This window comes from Babylonia areolata, chromosome 12 (genome assembly GCF_041734735.1).
Source record: "Babylonia areolata isolate BAREFJ2019XMU chromosome 12, ASM4173473v1, whole genome shotgun sequence".
Classification (NCBI taxonomy): Eukaryota; Metazoa; Mollusca; class Gastropoda; order Neogastropoda; family Buccinidae; genus Babylonia; species Babylonia areolata.
Window position 1 is genome coordinate 2,073,059 of NC_134887.1, and position 17,902 is coordinate 2,090,960.

Genomic DNA, 17,902 nt, shown 5'->3' on the forward strand with positions numbered 1-17,902 from the left:
GGGGGTCGGGGGGTGGCGGTACCCCTTTCTTCAGACAGTCATACCTGGTGTTTTGGGGGGTCGGGGGGTGGGGGGTACCCCTTTCTTCAGACAGTCATACCTGGTGTGTTTTGGGGGGGGTCGGGGGGTGGGGGTACCCCTTTCTTCAGACAGTCATACCTGGTGTTTTTGGGGGTCGGGGGGGTGGGGGGTACCCCTTTCTTCAGACAGTCATACCTGGTGTTTTGGGGGGTGGGGGTGGGGGGTACCCCTTTCTTCAGACAGTCATACCTGTTGTTTTGGGGGGGTCGGGGGGTGGCGGTACCCCTTTCTTCAGACAGTCATACCTGGTGTTTTGGGGGGTGGGGGTGGGGGGTACCCCTTTCTTCAGACAGTCATACCTGGTGTTTTGGGGGGTGGGGGTGGGGGGTACCCCTTTCTTCAGACAGTCATACCTGGTGTTTTGGGGGGTGGGGGGTACCCCTTTCTTCAGACAGTCATACCTGGTGTTTTGGGGGGTGGGGTGGGGGGTACCCCTTTCTTCAGACAGTCATACCTGGTGTTTTGGGGGGTGGGGGTGGGGGGTACCCCTTTCTTCAGACAGTCATACCTCATGTTTTGGGGGGTGGGGGGTACCCCTTTCTTCAGACAGTCATACCTTGTGTTTTGGGGGGTGAGGGGTACCCCTTTCTTCAGACAGTCATACCTGGTGTTTTGGGGCGTGGGGGGTACCCCTTTCTTCAGACAGTCATACCTGGTGTTTTGGGGGGTGGGGGTGGGGGGTACCCCTTTCTTCAGACAGTCATACCTGGTGTTTTGGGGGGTGGGGGGTACCCCTTTCTTCAGACAGTCATACCTTGTGTTTTGGGGGGTGGGGGGTACCCCTTTCTTCAGACAGTCATACCTGGTGTTTTGGGGGGTGGGGTGGGGGGTACCCCTTTCTTCAGACAGTCATACCTGGTGTTTTGGGGGTTGGGGGGTACCCCTTTCTTCAGACAGTCATACCTGGTGTTTTGGGAGGGTGGGCACCCCTTTCTTCAGACAGTCATACCCTGTGTTTTGGGGCGTGGGTGCGGGGGGTACCCCTTTCTTCAGACAGTCATACCTCATGTTTTGGGGGATGGGGGGTACCCCTTTCTTCAGACAGTCATACCTGGTGTTTTGGGGCGTGGGGGGTACCCCTTTCTTCAGACAGTCATACCTGGTGTTTTGGGGGGTGGGGGTGGGGGGTACCCCTTTCTTCAGACAGTCATACCTGGTGTTTTGGGGGGGGGGGGGGGTACCCCTTTCTTCAGACAGTCATACCTGGTGTTTTGGGGGGTGGGGGGTACCCCTTTCTTCAGACAGTCATACCTGGTGTTTTGGGAGGGTGGGCACCCCTTTCTTCAGACAGTCATACCCTGTGTTTTGGGGCGTGGGTGCGGGGGGTACCCCTTTCTTCAGACAGTCATACCTCATGTTTTGGGGGATGGGGGGTACCCCTTTCTTCAGACAGTCATACCTGGTGTTTTGGGGCGTGGGGGGTACCCCTTTCTTCAGACAGTCATACCTGGTGTTTTGGGGGGTGGGGGTGGGGGGTACCCCTTTCTTCAGACAGTCATACCTGGTGTTTTGGGGGGTGGGGGTGGGGGGTACCCCTTTCTTCAGACAGTCATACCTGGTGTTTTGGGGGGGTCGGGGGGTGGCGGTACCCCTTTCTTCAGACAGTCATACCTGGAGTTTTGGGGGGTGGGGGGTACCCCTTTCTTCAGACAGTCATACCTGGTGTTTTGGGGGGGTGGGGTGGGGGGGTACCCCTTTCTTCAGACAGTCATACCTGGTGTTTTGGGGGTTGGGGTTGGGGGGTACCCCTTTCTTCAGACAGTCATACCTGGTGTTTTGGGGGGTGGGGGTGGGGGGTACCCCTTTCTTCAGACAGTCATACCTGGTGTTTTGGGGGGTGGGGGGGGGGGGAAACCCTTTCTTCAGACAGTCATACCTGGTGTTTGGGGGTGGGGGTGGGGGGTACGTCATACCTGGTGTTTTGGGGGGTGGGGGTGGGGGGAAACCCTTTCTTCAGACAGTCATACCTGCTGTTTTGGGGGGGTGGGGTGGGGGTACCCCTTTCTTCAGACAGTCATACCTCATGTTTTGGGGGGTGGGGGTGGGGGGTACCCCTTTCTTCAGACAGTCATACCTCATGTTTTGTGGGGGTGGGGGGTACCCCTTTCTTCAGACAGTCATACCTCATGTTTTTGGGGGGTTGGGTGGGGGGAGGTGTATACTGTGTATCTTCCTGTTTCCCCAGTAGCACCAGAGGCTGATGTGGACAAAGGGATCTTTAACGTGCGTCAGCAGTGGGTCTTGTGCACGGGATGGATGTGGGCGGTGTGCGAGGCCTGGACGTCCATTGACCACGGAGACTGTGTGTGAGCAGCAGCAGCGTGGTCTCCACTCTGCCCACCCGCCACCTCGACCAGGGTTCAAACCCTGCACCCTGTTCTCCAGTTTTCCTCACTGCACCCAGGTGTGAATGGGTGGCTGATTTCAGTTGGGGAAGGCTAACTCCGTGCTGCCAGTCAGCTCTGCAGACTTTCCTCACAGGACCACTTTGTAGGGGTTAGAAACAAGTTCACCAAATGACGGGCGCAATAGTCGAGTGGTTAAAGTGTTGGACTGTCAATCTGAGGGTCCCGGGTTCGAATCACGGTGACGGCGCCTGGTGGGTAAAGGGTGGAGATTTTTACGATCTCCCAGGTCAACATATGTGCAGACCTGCTAGTGCCTGAACCCCTTCGTGTGTATATGCAAGCAGAAGATCAAATACGCACGTTAAAGATCCTGTAATCCATGTCAGCGTTCGGTGGGTTATGGAAACAAGTAAATAAGCCAGCATGCACACCCCTGAAAACGGAGTATGGCTGCCTACATGGCGGGGTAAAAACGGTCATACACGTAAAAGCCCACTCGTGTGCATACGAGTGAAAGCAGAAGAAGAAGAGAAGAAGTTCACCAAATAAACAAATGTTAGAATTTGTGAAGTGAAAACTTTCAGACAGGTCAGTGACATGGCGAGTTATTCTGGAGCGGAATGTACAACTTCCTCCTTTCTTATGCTGTCTCACAGTGAAATGATGAAAGTATCCTTGTTTTTGGTTCAGAATTTGCACAAACTGATGCCGTGTAGCCCAGGAATGTATAAAGAGTTTGAAACAGTTTGAATTGAGGGCCACATCATCTAATTCGGTTGTCTGACTTGTGACAGAGAAGGAGCCGAGGCAGACGCCATTGCCGACATGCACTGTTCACATGAACTAATCACCGCACAAATAAAAACCTCTCATGCTTGCAAGCACAACATATTCCACATTTATCGGTCACAGTGGACAGCAGAAAGGTCAGTTAAGATATTCTTAGCTCATAACGTCATGAAAATGAGGTGCCACTTCAAAAATTCAAAACTGTCTACAGCCCTGATCAAGCTCTTTTGTCTGAAACGGTTGTAAAGAGTAGGGCCTCAGTCGGGGCCCTTTGCTGGAGTGAGTTAACTCTTTCCATACAAACGGTGAAAGAGACGATGTTAACAGCGTTTCTCCCCAATTACCACCATCAAAATATTACAAGCGGAAGACTCTAACACTGAAGAGGTGAATGTTGACAAAAAATACCACAATTCTGACGACGGAAGCTAAAGGTTGGGTCATTCAGACACCCACTGGACATCCGAGGGGTCTGTGTAGAGGAGAAGAGAGGACTGGCCGTACTGAGTGAGTTAAAGTGCCCTGGACACTGTGGATGTGAATTCACTGCCTGGCTGGCCGTTTACAGCGATGGGACCTTTAACCTTTAACCTTTTCAAACAGTCTGGTCAGTGGGTCAGCGACGGTGATGTTGGTAATGAGCATTGAGACTGACTGCTGTTTTGAGGACAGTGAGTTTGATCATTTTATTTATAGGCGTTCACTGTGCCCGTTTTGCTTTCGTTTTGTGTGTGTGTGTGTGTGTGTGTCTTTGGTTTGTAAACTATTTCACTTTTAATGGAGGATTTGATTGTGCTTCTCTCTCTCTCTCTCTCTCTCTCTCTCTGTGTGTGTGTGTGTGTGTGTGTCGGTTTTTGGAAAGTGAGGAAGTAAAAGGTTGTGGATGAAATGTTCGGTTTCAAGCACCGTCTGTGTCTACATGAGTCTGTTGAAATGTTTGGTTTCAAGCACCGTCTGTGTCTACATGAGGCTGTTGAAATGTTCGGTTTCAAGCACCGTCTGTGTCTACATGAGGCTGTTGAAATGTTCGGTTTCAAGCACTGTCTGTGTCTACATGAGGCTGTTGAAATGTTCGGTTTCAAGCACCGTCTGTGTCTACATGAGGCTGTTGAAATGTTCGGTTTCAAGCACTGTCTGTGTCTACATGAGGCTGTTGAAATGTTCGGTTTCAAGCCCTGTCTGTGTCTACATGAGTTGTTTTGCCTTGGAGAAACTACATGCATGAAACTTTTCTTTTTCACAGCAAGCTGTACATCATCACTATAGTGTTCTTGTTGTTGTTTTTTACATCTCTTTATATTTTCAGCCAGCAGGTGATATATCGGTCATTGTGGTGCTTGTAGACAGGGGTAGAAATTAAACAGTGTACAGTGTTGTTTTCTTGGCAGATAATATCGGAATTCAGACAAACTTTTTTAACTTGATCGCGTAAAATTATGAACAGTGTGTTTAGCTGGCTGCAAGATATTGATGTTCAGGTTCATTTAACTGTTTGGGCAGTAAAAATGTGTATCATCTTCTTTTTTGTTGTTGTTCATTTTCAAGATTCTCTCTCTCTCTCTCTCTCTCTCTCTCTACATATATATATATATATATATATATATATATATATATATATATATGAAGAAGAGAGAGAGAGTATAACAGTTTCACCAATAGTGAATGGTCATCAGTATGACATCAGTATTGTCCATATAATTAACCTGTGTAGCATATTGAGGATTAAAACTGTCCATCTAATTAATGTGTGTAGCATATTGAGGATTAAAATTGTCCATATAATTAACCTGTGTAGCATATTGAGGATTAAAACTGTCCATCTAATTAATGTGTGTAGCATATTGAGGATTAAAATTGTCCATCTAATTAATGTGTGTAGCATATTGAGGATTAAAATTGTCCATATAATTAATGTGTGTAGCATATTGAGGATTAAAATTGTCCATCTAATTAATGTGTGTAGCATATTGAGGATTGAAATTGTCCATCTAATTAATGTGTGTAGCATATTGAGGATTAAAACTGTCCATCTAATTAATGTGTGTAGCATATTGAGGATTAAAATTGTCCATATAATTAATGTGTGTAGCATATGGATGATTAAAATTGTCCATATAATTAATGTGTGTTGCATATTGAGGATTAAAATTGTCCATCTAATTAATGTGTGTAGCATATTGAGGATTAAAACTGTCCATCTAATTAATGTGTGTAGCATATTGAGGATTAAAATTGTCCATATAATTAATGTGTGTAGCATATTGAGGATTAAAATTGTCCATATAATTAATGTGTGTAGCATATTGAGGATTAAAATTGTCCATCTAATTAATGTGTGTAGCATATTGAGGATTAAAACTGTCCATCTAATTAATGTGTGTAGCATATTGAGGACTACAAGGCAATGCTGTGGGCTGACATATTGTACAGGGTCAGTGACAAGCGTATGGATGCACAATTAAATTCCAAATGGATGAATAAAGATGTATTGAATAAAAGCTAATCTGTGCTTGAATATGTCTTCTGTCATTGCTGCTGTGTGCACATGTCAAATGATTTTGTATTTGTATTTCTTTTTTATCACAACAGATTTCTCTGTGTGAAATTCAGGCTGCTCTCCCCAGGAGAGCACATCACTACACGACAGCGCCACCCATTTTTTGGTATTTTTTCCTGCAAGCAGTTTTATTTGTTTTTTCTATCGATGTGGATTTTTCTACAGAATTTTGCCAGGAACAACCCTTTTGTTGCCGTGGGTTCTTTTACGTGTGCTAAGTGCATGCTGCACACGGGACCTTGGTTTATCGTCTCATCCGAATGACTAGCGTCCAGACCACTACTCAAGGTCTAGTGGAGGGGGAGAAAATATCAGCAGTTGAACCGTGATTCGAACCAGCGCGCTCAGATTCTCTTGCTTCCTAGGCAGACCCATTACCTCTAGGCCACCACTCCACTGTTGGTATAATGACATACTCAGAGCTTCCTTTTTCGAGGGGTGTCAGGGTTTGTTCCAGTGTACCTTATATTTACCTGTGTGCCAGCTGAATCGATAGTTTAAACAGCACTGACTTGAAGTTGTGTACGTTGTGAATGGAGACAGGTACCTCTCTTTACTGGTTGTTCGAAACATCATAAATGCGTCCTTGGATATAGCGGCATCAGATTTGAAAGATTCATGACAAAAATCGTGAAAATTCACATAATTTTGATCATTTAAGTTCAGTTGTTATTTTATTTTTATTATTTCTAATGTTTGAGATATTATTCCAGAATATGTAGGACTTGATCTACACGAACTAATGGTGAAGGTGGAACTTCGGTGCAAACCTCTGTTCAGCCTCAGAGACCTGGACATGAGCACAGCACATGTGGAAGGTGTTTCACTCCCTTTACTGTTCATATCAGTATTACTGTTTATAATAATACCAGTTTTACTGTTTATAATAATACCAGAGTTTTACTGTTTATAACAATACCAGAGGTTTACTGTTTATAACAATACCAGAGGTTTACTGTTTATAATAATACTAGAGGTTTACTGTTTATAATAATACTAGAGGTTTACTGTTTATGACAATACCAGAGGTTTACTGTTTATAATAATACCAGAGGTTTACTGTTTATAATAATACTAGAGGTTTACTGTTTATGACAATACCAGAGGTTTACAATACCAGAGGTTTACTGTTTATGACAATACCAGAGGTTTACTGTTTATGACAATACCAGAGGTTTACAATACCAGAGGTTTCATCATCATGGCCTGGCTTCGCTGACGAAGATCTAGGAAGGGCGTTGTCCACGTCTGATGCAGGCACGCTCATGGCTGACAAGGCCAATGCGGGAAAAGCAGAGTCGGCCGCAGCAGTTGCAAGGGAAAGTCTGGTCTGGGTTTGCAGCTGCAGCGTCGTGGTTCTTCCTCCTTCTGCGTTTGTCCTCAAGGCTGGCCCTGCGGTTGTTTTCGAAGGAGGAGACAGCTTGGTGGATGGTGCGTCGCCATAATACAATACCAGAGGTTTAAAATACCAGAGGTTTACTGTTTATAATAATACCAGAGGTTTACTGTTTATAATAATACCAGAGGTTTACTGTTTATGACAATACCAGAGGTTTACTGTTTATAATAATACCAGAGGTTTACAATACCAGAGGTTTACTGTTTATAACAATACCAGAGGTTTACTGTTTATAATAATACCAGAGGTTTACTGTTTATGACAATACCAGAGGTTTACTGTTTATAATAATACTAGAGGTTTACAATACCAGAGGTTTACTGTTTATAATAATACCAGAGGTTTACAATACCAGAGGTTTACTGTTTATAATAATACCAGAGGTTTACTGTTTATAATAATACCAGAGGTTTACAATACCAGAGGTTTACTGTTTATAACAATACCAGAGGTTTACTGTTTATAATAATACCAGAGGTTTACTGTTTATAATAATACTAGAGGTTTACAATACCAGAGGTTTACTGTTTATAATAATACCAGAGGTTTACTGTTTATAATAATACCAGAGGTTTACTGTTTATGACAATACCAGAGGTTTACTGTTTATAATAATACTAGAGGTTTACAATACCAGAGGTTTACTGTTTATAATAATACCAGAGGTTTACAATACCAGAGGTTTACTGTTTATAATAATACCAGAGGTTTACTGTTTATAATAATACCAGAGGTTTATAATACCAGAGGTTTACTGTTTATAATAATATCAGAGGTTTATGATAATACCAGAGGTTTATGACAATACCAGGGTTTTACTGTTTATGATAATATCAGGTTTACTGTTTATAACCTCTTCACTCACTTCCAACATGACTCATATCAACACCTCTTCACTTCCTTCCAGCATGACTCACCTCAAGACCTCTTCACTTCCTTCCAACATGACTCACCTCAAGACCTCTTCACTTCCTTCCAACATGACTCACCTCAAGACCTCTTCACTCCCAACATGACTCACCTCAAGACCTCTTCACTTCCAACATGACTCACCTCAAGACCTCTTCACTCCCAACATGACTCACATCAAGACCTCTTCACTTCCAACATGACTCACATCAAGACCTCTTCACTTCCAACATGACTCACCTCAAGACCTCTTCACTTCCAACATGACTCACCACAAGACCTCTTCACTTCCTTCCAACATGACTCACCTCAAGACCTCTTCACTTCCAACATGACTCACATCAAGACCTCTTCACTCACTTCCAACATGACTCACATCAAGACCTCTTCACTTCCAACATGACTCACCTCAAGACCTCTTCACTTCCAACATGACTCACATCAAGACCTCTTCACTTCCAACATGACTCACATCAAGACCTCTTCACTCCCAACATGACTCACCTCAAGACCTCTTCACTCCCAACATGACTCACCTCAAGACCTCTTCACTTCCAACATGACTCACCTCAAGACCTCTTCACTTCCAACATGACTCACCTCAAGACCTCTTCACTTCCAACATGACTCACCTCAAGACCTCTTCACTTCCTTCCAACATGACTCACCTCAAGACCTCTTCACTTCCTTCCAACATGACTCACATCAAGACCTCTTCACTTCCAACATGACTCACCTCAAGACCTCTTCACTTCCAACATGACTCACATCAAGACCTCTTCACTTCCAACATGACTCACATCAAGACCTCTTCACTCCCTTCCAACACGACTCACCTCAAGACCTCTTCACTTCCAACATGACTCACATCAAGACCTCTTCACTTCCAACATGACTCACATCAAGACCTCTTCACTTCCAACATGACTCACCTCAAGACCTCTTCACTTCCAACATGACTCACCTCAAGACCTCTTCACTTCCAACATGACTCACATCAAGACCTCTTCACTTCCAACATGACTCACATCAAGACCTCTTCACTCCCTTCCAACATGACTCACCTGAAGACCTCTTCACTTCCAACATGACTCACATCAAGACCTCTTCACTTCCAACATGACTCACCTCAAGACCTCTTCACTCCCAACATGACTCACATCAAGACCTCTTCACTTCCAACATGACTCACATCAAGACCTCTTCACTCCCTTCCAACATGACTCACCTCAAGACCTCTTCACTCCCAACATGACTCACATCAAGACCTCTTCACTCCCAACATGACTCACATCAAGACCTCTTCACTTCCAACATGACTCACATCAAGACCTCTTCACTTCCTTCCAACATGACTCACCTCAAGACCTCTTCACTCCCAACATGACTCACCTCAAGACCTCTTCACTCCCTTCCAACATGACTCACCTCAAGACCTCTTCACTTCCAACATGACTCACATCAACATCTCTTCACTTCCAACATGACTCACCTCAAGACCTCTTCACTTCCAACATTACTCACATCAAGACCTCTTCACTTCCAGCATGACTCACATCAAGACCTCTTCACTCCCAATATGACTCACATCAAGACCTCTTCACTCCCAACATGACTCACCTCAACATCTCTTCACTTCCAACATGACTCACCTCAAGACCTCTTCACTCCCAACATGACTCACATCAAGACCTCTTCACTTCCAACATGACTCCCTTCCAACATGACTCACCTCAAGACCTCTTCACTTCCAACATGACTCCCTTCCAACATGACTCACCTCAAGACCTCTTCACTCCCTTCCAACATGACTCACCTCAAGACCTCTTCACTCCCTTCCAACATGACTCACCTCAAGACCTCTTCACTTCCAACATGACTCACCACAAGAGCTCGTGAGGGGAAAAAACATAAGGGAGATGAAATCCCTGGAACTGGAACACAGTTCTAGACCTCCTGGTCGGACAAGGACCCAGGACATGCAGTGGCACTGGAGGCCCCAAAACCGAACGGAATCGGAAATCCTCTCAAACTCCAAAATGAATGGAGCGGGATTTGAAAAACAAACCCACCTCTCCCTGACAGAGTACAAATGCCAGAGATCAAAACATCTTTCGCTGTCCACGACATCGATAGGCGAGCTTTTCTTTGATCAAACGTATAGGTCGGTTTAACGTGCAGGTATACATGCACGAGAAAAACATGAGCTGACTACGAGGGAGAGAAGGAACACACACACACACACACACGGGAAAAGAAATAAAACAAAAACAAAACGAAAATCATAACGTATTCGAGGGGTCAAGTCCACCCAACTTTCCTCTTTTTCCCGTCACTACACTGCCGCACGCGACATGGACTGAAAGCAGTGTCGAATATCAAAAGTAATACTCGTTGGCTTCTCGTTTTGTGCCAACATTGTTCATCATTGGAAGGACAATGTATCTGTTGTGTGAAGTTCTGAACTGATGTGTAATGTTCGTGAAATGATCAAAACATTTTTCAGCATGAAAATGAAACAGAACTCAACCGAGCATAGCGTGTTCTGGTGCTGAAGTGATCTCAGATGGCACGTTTTTCATCTCTGTGTTTGAAGGTTTCTTTCTTTTCTTCTTTCTTTCTGCCTCGCATCTTCACTGTTTTAGAGGCATCCCAGTCATGCCGCTCATTCTGACTCCCCAAACACAGTCACACCTGAATCCTCGCCCCCTACACTCACACACAGCCACACCTGAGCCCCCCCCCCCCCAAACACACACAGCCACACCTGAGTCCCCCCCCCCCACACACACACAGCCACACCTGAGTCCCCCCCCACACACACAGCCACACCTGAGTCCCCCCCCCCTGAGTCCCCCCCCCACACACACAGCCACACCTGAGTCCCCCCCCCCACACACACACAGCCACACCTGAGTCCCCCCCCCCACACACACACACAGCCACACCTGAGTCCCCCCCCCCACACACACACAGCCACACCTGAGTCCCCCCCCCCCCACACACACACACAGCCACACCTGAGTCCCCCCCACACACACACACAGCCACACCTGAGTCCCCCCCCCCCCACACACACACAGCCACACCTGAGTCCCCCCCCCACACACACACACAGCCACACCTGAGTCCCCCCCCCCCACACACACACACACAGCCACACCTGAGTCCCCCCCCCCCCACACCCCGACACACACACACAGCCACACCTGAGTCCCCCTCCCCCCCACACACACACAGCCACACCTGAGTCCCCCCCCCACACACACACACACAGCCACACCTGAGTCCCCCCCCCCACACACACACAGCCACACCTGAGTCCCCCCCCCACACACACACAGCCACACCTGAGTCCCCCCCCAACACACACACACACAGCCACACCTGAGTCCCCCCCCCCCACACACACACACAGCCACACCTGAGTCCCCCCACACACACACACACACAGCCACACCTGAGTCCCCCCCCCCCCCACACAGCACCACCTGAGTCCCCCCCCCCCCCCCCACACACACACAGCCACACCTGAGCCCCCCCCCCACACACACACACAGCCACACCTGAGTCCCCCTCCCCCCCCACACACCCAGCCACACCTGAGTCCCCCTCCCCCACACACACACAGCCACACCTGAGTCCCCCCCCCCATACCCCGACACACACACACAGCCACACCTGAGTCCCCCCCCCCACACCCCGACACACACACACAGCCACACCTGAGTCCCCCCCCACACCCCGACACACACACACAGCCACACCCGAGTCGCCCCCCCCCACCCCGACACACACACACAGCCACACCTGAGTCCCCCCCCCCCCCCCACACACACACAGCCACACCTGAGTCCCCCCCCCCCACACCCCGACACACACACACAGCCACACCCGAGTCGCCACCCCCCCCCCCCCCCGACACACACACACAGCCACACCCGAGTCGCCCCCCCCCACCCCGACACACACACACAGCCACACCTGAGTCCCCCCCCCCCACACACACACACACAGCCACACCTGAGTCCCCCCCCCCCACACCCCGACACACACACACAGCCACACCCGAGTCGCCCCCCCCCCCCCCCCGACACACACACACAGCCACACCCGAGTCGCCCCCCCCCCCCCCCCGACACACACACACAGCCACACCCGAGTCGCCCCCCCCCCACCCCGACACACACACACAGCCACACCCGAGTCGCCCCCCCCCCCCCCCCCCGACACACACACACAGCCACACCCGAGTCTCCCCCCCCCCCCCCCCGACACACACACACAGCCACACCCGAGTCTCCCCCCCCCCCCCGACACACACACACAGCCACACCCGAGTCTCCCCCCCCCCCCCGACACACACACACAGCCACACCCGAGTCTCCCCCCCCCCCACCCCCCGACACACCGCCACACCTGAGTGCCCCCCCCCCCCCCCCCCCCCCCCCCCCCCCCCCCCCGGCCCCGCATAGTGTATATGGATTTGTCCAATGTGCAGTGACGCCTCCTTGAGAAAATGAATTGAACTGAACTGGGTTCAAATCCCGATCTAGTCGCCATCCTCCCAGTATCAGTATCAGTATCAGTAGCTCAAGGACGCGGCGTCACTGCGTTCGGTCAAATCCATATACGCTACACCACATCTGCCAAGCAGATGCCTGACCAGCAGCGTAACCCAACGCGCTTAGTCAGGCCTCGAGAAAAAAAGAAAAAACCCTGCCAAGTTACACTGACTGAAAAATGAAACTGAACGTCTAGTCATTCGGATGAGACGATAAACCAAGGTCCCGTGTGCAGCACGCACTTGGTGCACTAAAAAAAAACCCCCAAAACCCTGTGACAACACATGTGTTGACCTGCTGCAAAATTCAGCAGAAAAGAGCCACTCTGATAGGTACAGGAATATAAATATCATATTCATGCTGACAAGGCCTCAACCAACTCCAACCGAACAAACTTGACCTTAAGGGTGTAGACGCCAATAGGTCGTTAAACTCAAACATGGCAAGCGCTCCCATGGAGGCCAAAAGAAGCGCTTCAAAGACACTCTGAAAGCTTCTCTGAAGGCCTTCAACATCAGCCACGACACATGGGACCTGAATGCAATGGACAGACCAAAGTGGCGTTCAGCTGTTCACAAAGGCGCCAAATCCTGTGAGGCCAACAGAATTGCTGCAGTAGAGCAACGCAGACAGGCCAGGAAAAGCAGGGCCAGCAAGTCCCCGACAGCCGCCACCATCCCCTGTCCACACTGCGTCAGAACCTTCCGGGCGCGAATTGGCCTGACCAGTCATCTGCGCACCCACAGAGCCCAACCCACCCACCCCCAGGATGACTAGATGGTCCTCGTCGATCCCGACGGACGAACCACACACAAACTCCAACAACGCTCACAAGGCCAAACCAGCGCGTTGGGTTATCTGCTGGTCAGGCATCTGTCTAGCACATGTGATGTAGCGAATGTGGATTTGTGACGTGACGCCTCCTTCAGAAACTCAAAAATTGTTCGATGATCAATCGACAAGTCGAATGATTGACAATGAATTATAACTCTTGTTAAATTTCTTTTAGCGGGTTTATACGAGTTAATTCCCGTGGAATCTTTAGGTGCAATAGCACCCCACCAGCCCGGTGCCGGTGCACGAAACGTTGAAACTGCACATGCGCACACTGACTCACAGGCTGCCATTGCAAGACGCTGGGTTGTATCAAAATTCAGCATCTGTGATTTGGAATATGATACGGTGAGTGAAAGCCAGTTGTGCATTCCACAGCTTTTTATTCGCAGAGTTTGAATCTTGTTAGTTTTGTCTGTCTTGTGATTTAAAAGAAATCTTCCTTATCCTTTGAGGCAGGAAAAAGTATCGTCAAGAGTAGATAACTCGATGTTGACCGTCTGCAGTTGCGAAGCGACTTGAACGATCTGTTCAATCTATCACCGAACTTCTGGTTTGTGTGAATAGTGCGTGGATTTTTACGTCTCTGTTTGTTGCAGATAGACAAAAATAACAAGTTGTATGCGTTGGTCCTTGCAAAAGCTTTCAAGAAATGTGATGTAGACGTGGATATTGATCACTGGGCGTAGTTGTGAGCTGTCCACGAATGAATCACTTGTGGGCTGGGAGGGGAGAATAACCGTCTGCTAACCAGTCGGAAGGAACTGTGTCACAGCGACACAGCAGTGTGAACACTGTGGCAGAGCTGTCATCAGAGCTATTTAGGCTAATTGGCCCGTATCGTAAGTGGAATTGCATCATTGCTTTTGTAAGTGTGTCTGTTGAATGGCTAGAACCATAGAAAACAAATTGTGTTGAACATTTTAGTAAAACTTAGTGCATACGTGTCTACAGTGGACAGAAAGTGACCAGACGGTGTCTGTCTGTGTTAATGTGTTTAAGTAAAAAAAAAAAGCTTTTGTTATTATGGGTTTAAACTTGAGCTCTTAAACTTATTCTTCTTAAAACATGTGGAGTGAGCAGTCAGCATGTTTCTTATCTATTACTATAGTTAGTTTTTTGTTGAACTTGAAGGCCTGTAGACACAGCATCAGTATTTCCATGAATATATAGATCGGTCTTGGATGAAATTTTTGTCAGTTACTAGTTTGTGCACTTAAACTAGTTGAAGCACTGATACACATAATTATGTGTGAAGTTCAGTACGACTAGTTCAACAAATATTGTCTTACATACTTTTTTGTGACAACAGTTCCCAAACAATGAAAAAACAGGAAATGTGCTCTTGTGAAAACCTAGTATTAATTCATCTTCAAAAAAGTTCAATATATTTGTCATGTTTTCAACACTTCATATTTCTCCCTTTATTTATAATCAAAAGCATATTGTCAGTTTACGTAGTGCATATCACAAACTGACAAAGGCATCAGTATTTAAAAAAAAAAAAAAAAATCAGTGTTGATAATAGCTTGAGACAGAAATTCACTGTTAGAAACTAGATGGAATTCTATCATTCTTTTTAGATTGCAGTGTGTGTGTGTGTGTGTGTGTGTGTGTGTGTGTGTGTGTGTGTGTGTGTGTGTGTGTGTTAAGGAATTTGTTTTTAATTTTATGTGAAGTGTGGGGCCTGGGTAGTGGGTACATGAGTTTGTTGGCTGATTGAGACTGTGAGAGTTAGGCCTTCATGTCTGAGGCTGCAAATTTTATAATTTAGTGTGCATTGTGTATTGATCTGTGTCTGTGTGTTTGTGTGTGTGCATTTGCATGCTTGTGTGGTTGTGGGCATAAATGTGGGTGTGCCCAGGCTTGCTGAACACGGTTGATTTTCGTTCTTGTTTTATTTCAATCATTGTGTGCTGTGGATCTTTCCCTTCACTATGTTTCAGTCATTGTGTGCTGTGGATCTTTCCTTTCACTATGTTTCAGTCATTGTGTGCTGTGGATCTTTCCTTTCACTATGTTTCAGTCATTGTGTGCTGTGGATCTTTCCTTTCACTATGTTTCAATCATTGTGTGCTGTGGATCTTTCCCTTCACTATGTTTCAGTCATTGAGTGCTGTGGATCTTTCCTTTCACTATGTTTCAGTCATTGTGTACATTATTTGTTTAGTTTGTCCTACTATTTTAAAGTTCGTCATATTATTTCAAATGTAGGAGTTTGTCTTATTATTTCAAACGTAGGAAAGACCCTCAAGGCCAGCTCATTACATTGGGTTTATGTGAAGGTGAGGCATCTGCTGCTATATTTTTGTTCTTTTGTTTTCATTATTATTGTTGTTATCATTATGTTATTATCATTATTTTCTTTACAGCAGATATGATGTGGTGTATATGGATCTGTCTGCATGCTCTTGACACCTCCTTGAAACCGAAACTGAAATTGAAAACTATCAATCGTACACGTACAGTCTCTCTCCTGATCATTTTTGCCACTCAGCAGGGCCTGAAATACCCACTGTTACATGTCCCATTGTCCGTGACAACTAAACCTTTGGGCGGACATGCTCTGTACACTTGTCTGTTGGACAACCAGTTTGTGACTGTCGGAGGAAGGGAGGAGGAGCAGTCAGCTTCAGGGCAGACCGTTTGCACTTCCCTCCTCTCCCTTTTCACTCCAGGCAAGGTGTGTTCTATGAATGAAGTGTCTCAGTGTGGAGGCCGCAGATCTGACTTGAACTTCTCTGTGGGACTGTGGATTTCTTTGTACTGTTAGTGTTAGTGATGAAACAGACCACCAAAACTACTTGTGTAATGAATTATGTCTGCTGACATGTCATTGATTGTTATGTTTTGCCCTTCAAGGTCTGTAAAAGTCTTGAAATTTTAATGAAATATTCAACAAAGAGCGTATACTAGTTAATTAACTTTAAAAACAATACAAAAGCAAAAAAAGTGGTAAAAACTGAATATCAACAGCAGGATATCCATTTATCTCTTTTGTTAACAATGTTGTAGACCAGTTTTTTTGTTTGTTTTTTGTTTTATTTTGGGGGGGCTGTTTTGGTACAGACACTTTTAAGGTCTGCTCAGCGTTTGAAATTTGGTTTGGTCACGTCTGATTGAAGTCTTCACTGTTCTAAGGGCTGCTTTATGACTGTTCATTTCTTCAGTGGTAAATTGATTCACAGCATTAGCTCATCTGCTGAGAAAGAATGTGACTGTGTCATTGAAAAGGGCATGTGTCTCACTGAGTGTGACTCAGCATGGCAGAGAATGAGGAATGAAAGTATAATGTTCTCAGACCAAAGTGCTTTATAGTAGCAGAAAGAATTTTTTTTAAAAAGTCAGTATAAAACATATTCCAAAGCATGTGCTGCTACACATGTAGGCTCACACACACACACACACACACACACACACACACAGAGACTCAAACATACACACATGCAACCACACATGCAGGCATGCTGGTGCACACACTTGCACACACACATACACAAACACATGTGTGGGCACACACACGCACACTCACACATAGCTTCAAACACATATATGCATACCCATGCAATGCATACAGGCACATTTGTGCACACACACACACATCTTTGTCCTCTCCCTCCCTGCCTTTTGCCCCACCTTCCCTTCTGTTTTTTTGGGGAGGAGTTACATCCACTGTTTATCAGCCATTCTGGCCATCTAACTGTTGTTTCCAAAGGGCCTTGGTGAACTCAGCTGGGCAGCTTTAAGAATGAATGGGGTAAGATGGACAGTTCTGTCAGTGTGCAGCTGTGGCATAAGGTAAAAAAAAGATAAAAAATTAAAACTTCATCATTTCACAGAAGTTTGTCATGTTATGTTAAATACACAGAGCGCAGTCAGTTTTAGATTATGACTATTCATTAATATGCACCATGATATCCTTAATGGTCAGATGTTGACGAGGTATGAACATCACATGCCACTGATAATGAAATAGATCAATAAAATCAGCTTTATCATTCGTTTCCTGCTACATAAAGTGGTTCACTCCACATGCATACACACCCCCAGTCTCCTCAGCTACAGACATGGTTTCCATCAACTTGGTACCCACGCTTAGGCACCCAGCAAAAATCCGATCCCCAACAGAGAAAGGAAAGACAGGATCGACTTAGAGGTAGAGAAAAATGAACGAATCGAGGGGGCCGAGTCAAATCGAGTACACAGAATGTAAGAATACAATAAACACAAGCCGCATGCAGCAAAATAAACCCAGATGAATACGCTTAATAGCCAGAAAAAGCATGACGAGAAAGAGCGTAAACCTGACAAGATGGCGTGGAGAGGTTGGCTTTTCACTGTTAGCCGCGCAAAATTTGGCCAAGCGGAGCAAACCGATAGGCCTAGTTTGCATCAGTTTGACATGGTAAGTATATGTAAC

At 46.5% G+C, this 17,902-nt stretch overlaps 1 protein-coding gene across 11 annotated transcripts in view; it reads left to right on the top strand.

Annotated features, from left to right (window-relative positions):
• The first annotated feature begins 13,729 nt into the window (after positions 1–13,729).
• Positions 13,730–17,902, top strand: part of LOC143288315 (uncharacterized) — a 151,588-nt gene continuing 147,415 nt past the window's right edge. For 8 of the 11 annotated variants that reach the window (XM_076596676.1, XM_076596678.1, XM_076596680.1 and 5 more), the window contains exon 1: positions 13,730–13,830. The gene's annotated coding sequence lies outside the window, so the exon portion shown is untranslated. Of the gene's footprint in view, positions 13,831–13,961; positions 14,325–17,902 lie in introns of those variants that run through there. The other 3 variants (XM_076596675.1, XM_076596673.1, XM_076596671.1) reach the window with 2 other exon arrangements.